A 15,336-nucleotide genomic window follows, 5' to 3' on the forward strand; every position below is an offset into this window, starting at 1 on the left:
TTTAATTTTGTCAGTTTTCAACTTTTCTACTCCTTGCCTCTTCCAAAAACTTCTTCAAAACAGATGAATTAGCTGGTAATATGGGATTGCCCCAAGACAAATCTTTTATATATTTAAAACTACTACCGACACTGGACAGCTTGCTTTTTCCAGTAGCACTCCACCATTTGGCAATGAACCCACATAGGTTTCCTCACTTGGCGGTGCGGAATCGGTATGTGGTATTTTAAGTACTGTTTCGTTCGAGGCGTGGGTTCGTGATTGAAAAGCACTTTTAACACCGATGAATGAGTCAGTGGCGTAGCGTCAAGCGTGCCATCTCGGCGCCCGGGGCGGGAGACCCATTTTGTCGTTTTGAGTTCGATTCTCGAGTTTTAGCAGAGAGTCCCAGCAAAGTCGATTGCGGCTTGGACGAAACGGCCTCTGCTTTCCACTAGGAGAGCTTTTAAAGCGCAGACTTTCTGAGCACACTTATCCACAGTCAGTCCTCGTTGCTGCAGGTAAATCTGTGCGTCATCTACTTCAGGTAGCACTGCTGCCCAAAAGTCAAAAAAAGTGAGGAAGTTGAATGACTGCATGGCTGTCAAAAAGAAAACTGGCTCCCGATCTTGTTTCGGAAGTCTGAGATGAATCCGTCAATTATTCCAGTACCTCAAGAACTTCCTCAAACTTATTTTTAAGCGTCTTGACTGCTTCATGCCTAGCGCTCCAGCGCGTTTGAAGTGACTCGTTTCACAGCTTGACCTGTGACAGCAACCAAAGATTCTACCACGGCGACCTTTTCTCCTTCGATTTGTACGTATCGCAGAACCTGCCTCATTTGGTCTTTTGTGATTATAGAATTTAATATTACATGCCACAAATATTAGAGCTAATAAGCGTTATACTGAACAAAAATTATGATGTATGTTTATAAATTTTATAGATATCAATTTCTGACTACTTATCGAAATAAGGTCAAAAAAATTATGGGAAACAAAGATTCCGCAGCCTTCACTCCCAGCGAGGTAATATCGATCTTGGTCGGTTCTGCAAGTAGGTCTTGTGAGGTGAGTGCGTTAAAATGGACAGTTCGTTGGGCGTCCCTGTAGATGTCGTCTACGAATCGGGGTGAATAACCATAGAATAAGGTGAATTTCGGCCGTTTAAGTGAAGGAGGAGTTGGTAGATCGTGGAACGATATTGGGATCTACTGGTACGGCAGTTTTGCACTTTCCACGGGCAATTCCGATTCAAATGGCAGTGCCCGCTGGAGGGCCGAACTTCTTAGGCTGCGCTTTGTGATACCGATGATGCTGCTATCATACGGCCAATGGTTGGGTCAGTAGGATAAATTACTTAAACGCCATCGGCAACTTCCTCTTGTAGTTTATAGGTCTTCATGGGATTATCAACGAAGTGCCATGACATCTGGGGCATGTTAACAACTATGCCTGCATCCTGCAGGAATCCGACTCCAAGGAGCGTTCTGTTATCGCGTTTTCCTGGGAACACGATGAATTTAGTTGGGATGGAGCGATCGCAAATGTTTAGCACACATCGAACCTTCAAGGCGTCCTGCGATCTTTCAACACCGTCGGCCAATGTCACTAGTGCGCATTCCGTAGTGATAAGATAGCCACGCTCTTTCAGGCTGGTATATAGCTGGTGCGATGCTACGCTACTATAAATATATGGATATGACAGGCCTTATACGAATGTCCATTGTGGTGTCTTGGCAGAATCGAATTTTTGAGGAAAATTTCATGTCCACTTCTTAAAAGCTTCAGTTAACATTGTTTCGTTATACAGATGTGTCGTCGATCTTGGGATTTACCCTATGACCGGGTCTAGGGCTATGTCTGGTGAGCAGTAATATGATCTTTTGTTCGTTATGGTTTCGGTATGTCGGCCACATGTAAGGCTTGATCGGAAACGATGCGTTACTTAGAATTCTTCGTCAGTTTGTTTTTGTGCCTGGATCAGGGTTGCCAGGTGTTGGGCCCGGAGAAAAACGGTAAAAATAACGGGCAACTACTTTTAATAAAACAACCATTTTAAAGCACAATTTGCTTTTTATTCGAAAAACTCAAAATACAATACTCAAACATTACTAACATTAGTCTGACTGAATCTAGTGAATCTGTATCTGATACCAACATCTCTTATTTTTTTAAATGTTCTGATTTAATTTTTTCAGCATTTCATCATCAGGTTTAAAATGAATGCAGTTTTTTCCGTGTCTTCTGATGGACTGCTGGGCCCATAGATTTCCTTTTATTGAGCGGGTTATATCATTCACCTTGCTGAATACACGTTCGCATTCAGCATTGGAGTGCGGCAAAGACAGCAACGTAAGCATAAATTTCGGTAGGCTGTTTAAAAACCTTTCTGTTTTCTCAGAGACAGTAAAAAAGTACTTTTGGCTAAGGTACTTTTGATGCTGACTATATCTATTTTTCGAAATTCCGAAAAACATAAAACTCACCAGTGAGAAGATACAAGCAGTTATATTTGCACATATTTACAAATTTCGTCCGCTCGTCTCGTTCTCTTCGGGCAATTGATACCTTTATCTCTGTTCTCGTACAAACATTTAGAGATATTCTTGACCGCAGCTTCACACATGCAAACATAATCTAAGTATAATATATAAGCATTCGGCATTGGAGTGCGGCAAAGACAGCAACGTAAGTATAAATTTCGGTAGGCTGTTTAAAAACCTTTCTGTTTTCTCAGAGACAGTAAAAAAGTACTTTTGGCTAAGGTGCTTTTGATGCTGAGCTGACTATATCTATTTTTCGAAATTCCGAAAAACATAAAACTCACTAGTGAGAAGACAAGAAGTTATATTACATATTTACAAATTTCGTCCGCTCGTCTCGTTCTCTTCGGGCAATTGATACCTTTATCTCTGTTCTCGTACAATCATTTAGAGATACTCTTGACCCGCAGCTTCACACATGCAAACATAATCTAAGTATAATATATTATAAGCATTCGGCATTGGAGTGCGGCAAAGACAGCAACGTAAGCATAAATTTCGGTAGGCTGTTTAAAAACCTTTCTGTTTTCTCAGAGACAGTAAAAAATTACTTTTGGCTAAGGTACTTTTGATGCTGACTGTATTTATTTTTCGAAATTCCGAAAAACATAAAACTCACCAGTGAGAAGATACAAGCAGTTATATTTGCACATATTTACAAATTTCGTCCGCTCGTCTCGTTCTCTTCGGGCAATTGATACCTTTATCTCTGTTCTCGTACAAACATTTAGAGATATTCTTGACCCGCAGCTTCACACATGCAAACATAATCTAAGTATAATATATAAGCATTCGGCATTGGAGTGCGGCGAAGACAGCAACGTAAGCATAAATTTCGGTAGGCTGTTAAAAACCTTTCTGTTTTCTCAGAGACAGTAAAAAAGTACTTTTGGCTAAGGTGCTTTTGATGCTGAGCTGACTATATCTATTTTTCGAAATTCCGAAAAACATAAAACTCACTAGTGAGAAGACACAAGAAGTTATATTACATATTTACAAATTCGTCCGCTCGTCTCGTTCTCTTCGGGCAATTGATACCTTTATCTCTGTTCTCGTACAAACATTTAGAGATATTCTTGACCCGCAGCTTCACACATGCAAACATAATCTAAGTATAATATATAAGCATTCGGCATTGGAGTGCGGCAAAGACAGCAACGTAAGCATAAATTTCGGTAGGCTGTTTAAAAACCTTTCTGTTTTCTCAGAGACAGTAAAAAAGTACTTTTGGCTAAGGTGCTTTTGATGCTGAGCTGACTATATCTATTTTTCGAAATTCCGAAAAACATAAAACTCACCAGTGAGAAGATACAAGAAGTTATATTACATATTTACAAATTTCGTCCGCTCGTCTCGTTCTCTTCGGGCAATTGATACCTTTATCTCTGTTCTCGTACAAACATTTAGAGATATTCTTGACCCGCAGCTTCACACATGCAAACATAATCTAAGTATAATATATAAGCATTCGGCATTGGAGTGCGGCAAAGACAGCAACGTAAGCATAATTTTCGGTAGGCTGTTTAAAAACCTTTCTGTTTTCTCAGAGACAGTAAAAAAGTACTTTTGGCTAAGGTGCTTTTGATGCTGAGCTGACTATATCTATTTTTCGAAATTCCGAAAAACATAAACTCACCAGTGAGAAGACACAAGAAGTTATATTACATATTTACAAATTTCGTCCGCTCGTCTCGTTCTCTTCGGGCAATTGATACCTTTATCTCTGTTCTCGTACAAACATTTAGAGATATTCTTGACCCGCAGCTTTACACATGCAAACATAATCTAAGTATAATATATAAGCATTCGGCATTGGAGTGCGGCAAAGACAGCAACGTAGCATAAATTTCGGTAGGCTGTTTAAAAACCTTTCTGTTTTCTCAGAGACAGTAAAAAAGTACTTTTGGCTAAGGTACTTTTGATGCTGACTACATCTATTTTTCGAAATTCCGAAAAACATAAAACTCACCAGTGAGAAGATACAAGCAGTTATATTGCACATATTTACAAATTTCGTCCGCTCGTCTCGTTCTCTTCGGGCAATTGATACCTTTATCTCTGTTCTCGTACAAACATTTAGAGATATTCTTGACCCGCAGCTTCACACATGCAAACATAATCTAAGTATAATATATAAGCATTCGGCATTGGAGTGCGGCAAAGACAGCAACGTAAGCATAAATTTCGGTAGGCTGTTTAAAAACCTTTCTGTTTTCTCAGAGACAGTAAAAAAGTACTTTTGGCTAAGGTACGTTTGATGCTGACTATATCTATTTTTCGAAATTCCGAAAAACATAAAACTCACCAGTGAGAAGATACAAGCAGTTATATTTGCACATATTTACAAATTTCGTCCGCTCGTCTCGTTTTCTTCGGGCAATTGATACCTTTATCTCTGTTCTCGTACAAACATTTAGAGATATTCTTGACCCGCAGCTTCACACATGCAAACATAATCTAAGTATAATATAAATATTCGGCATTGGAGTGCGGCAAAGACAGCAACGTAAGCATAAATTTCGGTAGGCTGTTTAAAAACCTTTCTGTTTTCTCAGAGACAGTAAAAAAGTACTTTTGGCTAAGGTACTTTTGATGCTGACTATATTTATTTTTCGAAATTCCGAAAACATAAAACTCACCAGTGAGAAGATACAAGCAGTTATATTTGCACATATTTACAAATTTCGTCCGCTCGTCTCGTTCTCTTCGGGCAATTGATACCTTTATCTCTGTTCTCGTACAAACATTTAGAGATATTCTTGACCCGCAGCTTCACACATGCAAACATAATCTAAGTATAATATATAAGCATTCGGCATTGGAGTGCGGCAAAGACAGCAACGTAAGCATAAATTTCGGTAGGCTGTTTAAAAACCTTTCTGTTTTCTCAGAGACAGTAAAAAAGTACTTTTGGCTAAGGTGCTTCTTTGATGCTGATGCTGAGCTGACTATATCTATTTTTCGAAATTCCGAAAAACATAAAACTCACCAGTGAGAAGATACAAGAAGTTATATTACATATTTACAAATTTCGTCCGCTCGTCTCGTTCTCTTCGGGCAATTGATACCTTTATCTCTGTTCTCGTACAAACATTTAGAGATATTCTTGACCCGCAGCTTCACACATGCAAACATAATCTAAGTATAATATATAAGCATTCGGCATTGGAGTGCGGCAAAGACAGCAACGTAAGCATAAATTTCGGTAGGCTGTTTAAAAACCTTTCTGTTTTCTCAGAGACAGTAAAAAAGTACTTTTGGCTAAGGTGCTTTTGATGCTGAGCTGACTATATCTATTTTTCGAAATTCCGAAAAACATAAAACTCACCAGTGAGAAGATACAAGAAGTTATATTACATATTTACAAATTTCGTCCGCTCGTCTCGTTTTCTTCGGGCAATTGATACCTTTATCTCTGTTCTCGTACAAACATTTAGAGATATTCTTGACCCGCAGCTTCACACATGCAAACATAATCTAAGTATAATATATAAGCATTCGGCATTGGAGTGCGGCAAAGACAGCAACGTAAGCATAAATTTCGGTAGGCTGTTTAAAAACCTTTCTGTTTTCTCAGAGACAGTAAAAAAGTACTTTTGGCTAAGGTACTTTTGATGCTGACTATATTTATTTTTCGAAATTCCGAAAAACATAAAACTCACCAGTGAGAAGATACAAGCAGTTATATTTGCACATATTTACAAATTTCGTCCGCTCGTCTCGTTCTCTTCGGGCAATTGATACCTTTATCTCTGTTCTCGTACAAACATTTAGAGATATTCTTGACCCGCAGCTTCACACATGCAAACATAATCTAAGTATAATATATAAGCGTTCGGCATTGGAGTGCGGCAAAGACAGCAACGTAAGCATAAATTTCGGTAGGCTGTTTAAAAACCTTTCTGTTTTCTCAGAGACAGTAAAAAAGTACTTTTGGCTAAGGTGCTTCTTTTGATGCTGACTGCTGAGCTACTATATCTATTTTTCGAAATTCCGAAAAACATAAAACTCACCAGTGAGAAGATACAAGAAGTTATATTACATATTTACAAATTTCGTCCGCTCGTCTCGTTCTCTTCGGGCAATTGATACCTTTATCTCTGTTCTCGTACAAACATTTAGAGATATTCTTGACCCGCAGCTTCACACATGCAAACATAATCTAAGTATAATATATAAGCATTCGGCATTGGAGTGCGGCAAAGACAGCAACGTAAGCATAAATTTCGGTAGGCTGTTTAAAAACCTTTCTGTTTTCTCAGAGACAGTAAAAAAGTACTTTTGGCTAAGGTGCTTTTGATGCTGAGCTGACTATATCTATTTTTCGAAATTCCGAAAAACATAAAACTCACCAGTGAGAAGATACAAGAAGTTATATTACATATTTACAAATTTCGTCCGCTCGTCTCGTTCTCTTCGGGCTATTGATACCTTTATCTCTGTTCTCGTACAAACATTTAGAGATATTCTTGACCCGCAGCTTCACACATGCAAACATAATCTAAGTATAATATATAAGCATTCGGCATTGGAGTGCGGCAAAGACAGCAACGTAAGCATAAATTTCGGTAGGCTGTTTAAAAACCTTTCTGTTTTCTCAGAGACAGTAAAAAAGTACTTTTGGCTAAGGTACTTTTGATGCTGACTATATTTATTTTTCGAAATTCCGAAAAACATAAAACTCACCAGTGAGAAGATACAAGCAGTTATATTTGCACATATTTACAAATTTCGTCCGCTCGTCTCGTTCTCTTCGGGCAATTGATACCTTTATCTCTGTTCTCGTACAAACATTTAGAGATATTCTTGACCCGCAGCTTCACACATGCAAACATAATCTAAGTATAATATATAAGCGTTCGGCATTGGAGTGCGGCAAAGACAGCAACGTAAGCATAAATTTCGGTAGGCTGTTTAAAAACCTTTCTGTTTTCTCAGAGACAGTAAAAAAGTACTTTTGGCTAAGGTGCTTCTTTTGATGCTGACTGCTGAGCTGACTATATCTATTTTTCGAAATTCCGAAAAACATAAAACTCACCAGTGAGAAGATACAAGAAGTTATATTACATATTTACAAATTTCGTCCGCTCGTCTCGTTCTCTTCGGGCAATTGATACCTTTATCTCTGTTCTCGTACAAACATTTAAAGATATTCTTGACCCGCAGCTTCACACATGCAAACATAATCTAAGTATAATATATAAGCATTCGGCATTGGAGTGCGGCAAAGACAGCAACGTAAGCATAAATTTCGGTAGGCTGTTTAAAAACCTTTCTGTTTTCTCAGAGACAGTAAAAAAGTACTTTTGGCTAAGGTGCTTTTGATGCTGAGCTGACTATATCTATTTTTCGAAATTCCGAAAAACATAAAACTCACCAGTGAGAAGATACAAGAAGTTATATTACATATTTACAAATTTCGTCCGCTCGTCTCGTTCTCTTCGGGCAATTGATACCTTTATCTCTGTTCTCGTACAAACATTTAGAGATATTCTTGACCCGCAGCTTTACACATGCAAACATAATCTAAGTATAATATATAAGCATTCGGCATTGGAGTGCGGCAAAGACAGCAACGTTAGCATAAATTTCGGTAGGCTGTTTAAAAACCTTTCTGTTTTCTCAGAGACAGTAAAAAAGTACTTTTGGCTAAGGTACTTTTGATGCTGACTATATCTATTTTTCGAAATTCCGAAAAACATAAAACTCACCAGTGAGAAGATACAAGCAGTTATATTTGCACATATTTACAAATTACGTCCGCTCGTCTCGTTCTCTTCGGGCAATTGATACCTTTATCTCTGTTCTCGTACAAACATTTAGAGATATTCTTGACCCGCAGCTTCACACATGCAAACATGATCTAAGTATAATATAAATATAAGCATTCGGCATTGGAGTGCGGCAAAAACAGCAACGTAAGCATAAATTTCGGTAGGCTGTTTAAAAACCTTTCTGTTTTCTCAGAGACAGTAAAAAAGTACTTTTGGCTAAGGTACTTTTGATGCTGAGCTGACTATATCTATTTTTCGAAATTCCGAAAAACATAAAACTCACCAGTGAGAAGATACAAGCAGTTATATTTGCACATATTTACAAATTTCGTCCGCTCGTCTCGTTCTCTTCGGGCAATTGATACCTTTATCTCTGTTCTCGTACAATCATTTAGAGATACTCTTGACCCGCAGCTTCACACATGCAAACATAATCTAAGTATAATATAAATATAAGCATTCGGCATTGGAGTGCGGCAAAGACAGCAACGTAAGCATAAATTTCGGTAGGCTGTTTAAAAACCTTTCTGTTTTCTCAGAGACAGTAAAAAAGTACTTTTGGCTAAGGTACTTTTGATGCTGACTATATCTATTTTTCGAAATTCCGAAAAACATAAAAGTGACCAGTGAGAAGATACAAGAAGTTATATTTGCACATATTTACAAATTTCGTCCGCTCGTCTCGTTCTCTTCGGGCAATTGATACCTTTATCTCTGTTCTCGTACAAACATTTAGAGATATTCTTGACCCGCAGCTTCACACATGCAAACATAATCTAAGTATCGAAATTTACTGCATTATCACGGAATGTTCGGCATATGCACTAATATTAGGTATAAATACGAAAATTTTCCTATTCTATAACTCTTTTAACTACGTCAAATCAAAGCGGCTTTTCGGATTTAGTTGAAATTTGGTATACAGAGTCTGACCATTTAAAATAAAGGTTAAATTCTGCTCGCATAACTGAGCTACTCTTGGCTGCGACTTTTTTAAACATGTCCAGTGTTAATTTTTAGGGTTCCGTAGCCAAAATGGCAAAAACGGAAACCTTATAGTTTAGCCATGTCTGTTCGTCCGTCTGCGGTTTTGCTCAGGGACTATCAAAGCTAGAAAGCGTAAATAAAAAGCGTAATTTTGCACGGATTTATATTTAAATTATGCCAACAAAATGGTAAAATAAAAAATTAAAAAAAAAAATGTTAGGGTACCTCCCATATATTGGAGGGTTGCTAAGATGATTTTTCGATTCAAGTGATGTATTTGCGAAACATTCAACACCGGTATTTTACTTATCTTTCCTGTTAGGTTACCCTAGAAATATTTTTCGGACAAATCTTCAAAATTCTTGAAATCACTGTAAGTTAGTTTCTCTACTTCATACGGCCGTGGTTCTTTTCTCGCCAATTGGAAGACGGTTAGCCATTGCGAGGGTGCCCATACAATGGTATTTCGTGTCTAGATTCCATCCAATGGTAGCATGTATGCTATCAACAGTCATTTCAGTATGGCCTGGTAAAAGGTAATTTATCTGGATGGTTACAAGGTGTTCAGACTGCAGAAGTGCATTGTGCTGCAAGGACAATTTTGTTTTTATTTTGTCCTGGGCATGAATCGGAGTATAAAATTCAAGTTTTAATCGTGCCAAGTGAATCGACTTCAGCAATATATTTTTGTAAAATGGTCGCTATTTCGTTACCATCGGCTTCCCCCCATGTGTAACAGTACCCATCACGTGTAATGCTTTCGTAAAAACATAAATTATACACCGTGTATTTTCTGGAGTAAAATATTAACATGCTTATTCCGTGTGGTGTATTCAAGACTTTTTGCAAGTCGAAAGAAGTACATAATATGGATGGAATCTTTTTGTGTAATTCACGGTGGCATTCAAGCCTTTTCTTGGATGCATCTTTTTCTTCCAGGTGGCTTTTCATTTCTGGACAGTTGTTTACATCGGTGCCTTGAAAACGTAAACATTTAATGAACTTATCCATTTTAGGAATGTGGAATCCGATGTTAAATTCTTTATTAAATATGGTGCTAAATACTTCCTCACCTACAACATTAACGCCAAGATTTGACATCCATTACATTCAAATTGCGTTTTTTAAATGTTACAACACTGAGATTTTTCAATTTTAAATCTTTCTTTGAGATTGTTTTGTTGTAAAGTAGGTAACTTAACTAGGTAGGTAGGTTTAACTTTACTCTGCCAATCAATAAAGTCATTGCTGTCTAATACATTTACTTCGTAGGGATGAGGTGACTTTCTAGCCGTTTGCATAAAAGTAGGCCATTGAGTGGGGCTCCAAACAATCAATTTTCTAACTTCGCGTTTAATAACACTATGCATACTATCAACGGGCATGTAGGTGTAGCCAGGTAATAGATAATTTACTTGTATAACTTCTAAATTAATAGAGTTTTCTAGATAAAATCTAAAAACTGATAGTATCACTTTGTTTTTGTTTTGTCCAGTACAGGAGTCACACACAGTATAATATTAAATATTTAACTCCTCTTTTGTCCACTTTCTGTAAATATTTATACAAGCAAGTGCCTATTTCGGCACTTTCACGTTTTCCATCCGACTCCCCCACGTATAACAGTATCCATTGCGAGACTCGTTATTCATAGACAGTCAAATTATATACCGCATACTTTCTGCTGTAATATAAAAGCATGCTCTCACCGTGGGGTGTGTTTAGAACTTTTTGGAGATCAAAAGTTGAGGTAATTATTACATTGTCATGGTTCGATAAATTTCTATGTACTTCGCATCTTTTGTAAGTCGGTATTTTTGCTTCTTTGTGAAGTTTAGTCTTCTAAATCTTTATCTGTTTTCTTCTCTTTATTTTCAAACAGTACAAAATTGGCACTTGTTCTTTTAGGGTATATGAAACGCAATGTTATAATCAGTTTGAAATACATTGATAAATAGCTTTTCACTCAAATGTGTTTCAGAGTTTTTTTCGCAGAATTTTACATAAAGCCTGTACAGATTAGAGACGTTTTTGAATTCTTGAGTTAAGTATAATCTGTTAGAATTTTTTCGATTATAATGAGATGGTACGACAGGAAGGCTTTCTATATAATTTTTCGCGATTTGTTTTGTGTTTTCGGTGTATTTGTTCTCTGCATGTTTACGCTGGTTAAGTTGAGAAATGCCTTCCTTACTGTTAGCAACGTTATAAAACAGAAAAGTTTGTGTTATGTCTAATGAGTTCAAAATAAATAGTTGGCAAACTTGTCTTCTACCTTCTCCTTCATTTATAAAATATTCGTAAGTTTTACTACGTCTGCTTAGTGGCGAATCTGTTTTCTTTCGTTTTATTGTAACTTGTTTGGTTGTTTGTATTATGAACTCTTTTTTACGTTTATCGTCTAAATCCAAACAGTATTTAACTAGTCACTCTCTCCGTTCTTCCAATATTTCATAGCATTTTCTAAAACATTTTCCTTCTTTGCAGGGATTTCCTTTCATTTTTTTTTGCTCTTTTTGTATTTTTAGAAGCTGTTTCGCATGCCAAACCTCTCTCTTATTGCTCTTTCCTTTTTTTCCGTTTATTCTCACGTTTCTTTAAAGGTATTTATTCTTCTCGTACGTGTCTTTTTAGATTTTTAGTTTTATTAGTTTTTTTAACTTCACTCAAATCAGTATCATAGTCAGTATCTTTTGGTGACCAAAGGTCAGAGCTTCCATCTGAAAAGTCACCATCTTTTGGTGACCAAAGGTCAGAGCTTCCATCTGAAAAGTCACCATCTTCTGTTTCAGCTATGAAGTTTATACAGGATTTTGTAAATTGAGAACCCACGCGACGGATTCTTCTTTTTTGTTTTTGAGTATTGCTTTCTTGAGACGTCTTATGTGTACTTTCAGAAACAGCTACGCTGCGATTGTCTTAAGAACTGCCAAAATTAGATGACGATTCTGTGATAGGGATGGAAAGATTGTCTTTTTTGGTAGTGCATGTGTCACGTATAGTTTCTGGAGAACCCATAGGCCTATCCAAAAGAGCTATAGAAGTTAGACACACTGTAGAAGTTAGAAGTTAGACAGTGGTGTGGTGTGGTACTCATCGCAACAACTTGATTAAGTATTCGTCTCTCTTTAATATTCGTCAAGTAAGTAAAGGTAATGAGTGTTCTAGACTGACCAACAATCTAAAAGAGGTCACACTATTAAGGATGTCGTCAACAACCCTAGGCATAATGGGTCTCCGATTGTAAGGAGTCAATAATTTTTGTCAAAATCACATGCATCACTATATTTTTGAAAAATCACTAAAAAAAATCTTCTGAATAGTCATGAAATGGATCTATATCACGAAAGTAAACTTTGGGTTTCCTAATTTCTATTCCCGCAAACAAATCATTTTCCAAATAGTCTATAACAGCGAAAGTTTCTTCGATGCTGTCCAAAGATTCCATTTTATTTAATAAAACCACAATAATGACAATCATGACAAGTGTCACAAGTAAAAGTAAATGCTTAAGTAAAGAAAATGGTGAATATCACTATCACTACTACTTATCCTGCGACTCCGCTCAGAATTCTAACTTTTGACATTTCAATTTTCAAGCTAATTATAGTAGAGTGGAATTGAAACTTTTTATGAAGAATATATTATAATGAAAGTTACAAATTTTCCCCACAAGAGCTTTCGTGGTGCTTAACCGATGCGAGGTTTAGCGTCACTGGCTGCGCGCGGGCACACTCACTTGGGGCTTCGCCCACACACCCTATGTATATCTAGGTATACGTACACACATATAACAACACATACACGTAACAAGCTACAGCTGAACTCCAGAATAAAATGTTACTTGAGTAATTACTTTTACTCAAGTTATGACTTTAACTCCTATATAAATACGGGTGTTAAATTACATATCCGCTGTTCTCCATTCGCCATGCATATTCGTTTTTGCTCCAAGCATTCTTTAAACTGTGAAAAATAACTACATAGGTTATAAAGCGTGGGTTGAACTAGACAGTACCCAAAGCCACCAAAATGATTAAATTTTCTTTGAAAAACTCGCACTAATGTAGACACAGATGGGAAATGTGTCTATCTAGAAACATTACTACGGGCTTCTGTATTTTTTCTTTTTCTAGAAATTGATTGGATGGGATCCATTATCGCTTCTATCCACAGACCAAGTCTTTTGGCTATTTTGCCAATATGTTGCTAGGTATTCTTTTATATGGAAACAATGCATAAAGAGGAATTAGCTTTCCAACTGCAGATGCACCAAGCAAAAGTATTAGACGTTCCTTATGTTCATTTCCTAATTTACAATAAACGGATTTTGTACCTTTTCTTGTCAATTACGGCCTAACTTTTTGAGCACAGAAATACAGCAGATTCCGCACAATTAAATATTCTAGCCGGATTCTTGAAGACCTCCATGCGGTTATTTTTTTTTATTCAAAATACTGTCGCACACGCTATGCTCAATATATTTTCTTCTGGCGCATCTTTTTGGTTAATTTTTGGTGTTTTAAGTGTTTATTGGTATATATCATACAGGTATGCACAATACACAGTAATTACATCTGATTATCACGGCACAAATATGTCTGGTTTAACACTTCCTTGTGGAGAAATAGAAGGGAAAAGAGAGGAAATTCAGCTCTGCAAAGCGTTATAAACTGAACCCATTCGTCATTCCGTTCAGAGTGAACAGAATGTACTTGCGACTGGCTCAGCCAATCAGTGGCCCGATCTTCGCTAGAAGACCGGGTCACTGTGGCCACCATAGACACACGTAAATGATTCGGCATCCAGGCTTTCTGCCCGGGAGTGAGTGGCGTTTCAGACGCCACATCACCCCCCTAGGGAGAAAACAAGGATGTGGTTAACAAAAATCTTAAAGTAATTATGATTAATGGTTGTACTTAAGACTACTGTAGGTAAGTACAAGGGCATATGTGACTTTAAGTTAAACATGATCCAGAAAATGACTAAATGAGGCAAATATTCAACACAATAGTACAACCAGGTTAATATGACTAGTGTTAATCAAAAACAGGCCAGCCAAAATTCTACTTTAAGTATATAAGAGTAAAGGCTTGGTATAACAGCTATTAAGTTATAAATTAATACAAGAAAATAGGCCATTCGAAAGTCGACCTTATCGAAATTACAATAAAGGCTGGTATAACAGCTATTAAGTTACAAAGTAATAGAAGAAAAATAGGCCAGTCAAAAATCGACCTTATCAAAATTAGAATAAAAACTGGTATATATCAGCTGTATAATTATACATTATGCAGAGAAAAAAATTGGGCCAGTCAATATTCGGCCTTAAGAAAATACAAATAAAGCACAGTTAAGAAAAATTATAACGAACTTAGAGATCTAGAATTTCTTTGAATTTAACTGAGCGACCCGACCGAGTGGTAACGAGCTTAGGTACTACGTTAGGTACTGGATGGTAATACCTATATCCTTCGGTAAATTTTACATTTCCGACCGGCTCCCTTTTTTGGTGCATTTTATAGTTTTTATTTTTTTTATACAAATTGTACAACTAATTCCGCACTTTGCGAATGCACGGATTCTTCTAAACTATGGTGAACTGTATTACTTATAGAAAGAAAACTCCGAGTTATATTGGAAGGCAGGTGTTGTCCTAGCGCTCGCCGTAGTACGAACGAAATGTGGTGGTCTAGCCACGGTTTTAAAGAATGCCATGTAGGCGCTATTGTGTCAGCACGGCGGCGGGGGTGGAGACAATTCCTGCATCGTTTATTGGTTGAAAGCTATTGTAATTTTCCATCGCCGTGATTTTCCATTGGCGTGATTTACCACTGCGTAATTGAACTTGTATGATCGAGTTTGGCCGTTCCACCCTTCCACGCTCCCGCCGTTCATCGCTGCAGGCGTTGAAGTTCCGCGTGCAGGACCCGCAGCCTCTGGACTCGTGGGCAGGATGGCGATACCTATATATACACCTTTACAATGACAGCCAGTACTGATGGGAGCCCGCGAACACTGGAGAAGAGTCCCCCAGAAATTCGCACCTCC

General features: G+C 37.4%; 1 protein-coding gene and 2 pseudogenes across 1 annotated transcript in view; all 3 read right to left on the minus strand.

The window, feature by feature from the left end:
* Window positions 1-15,336, minus strand: part of LOC141435546 (E3 SUMO-protein ligase ZBED1-like) — a 138,072-nt gene that overhangs the window by 53,099 nt on the left and 69,637 nt on the right. The window lies entirely within an intron of this gene.
* On the minus strand, window positions 1,339-10,386 carry LOC141435843 (uncharacterized; annotated as a pseudogene).
* On the minus strand, window positions 11,190-11,786 carry LOC141435666 (uncharacterized; annotated as a pseudogene).

This window comes from Choristoneura fumiferana, chromosome 15, assembly GCF_025370935.1.
Source record: "Choristoneura fumiferana chromosome 15, NRCan_CFum_1, whole genome shotgun sequence".
NCBI lineage: Eukaryota > Metazoa > Arthropoda > Insecta > Lepidoptera > Tortricidae > Choristoneura > Choristoneura fumiferana.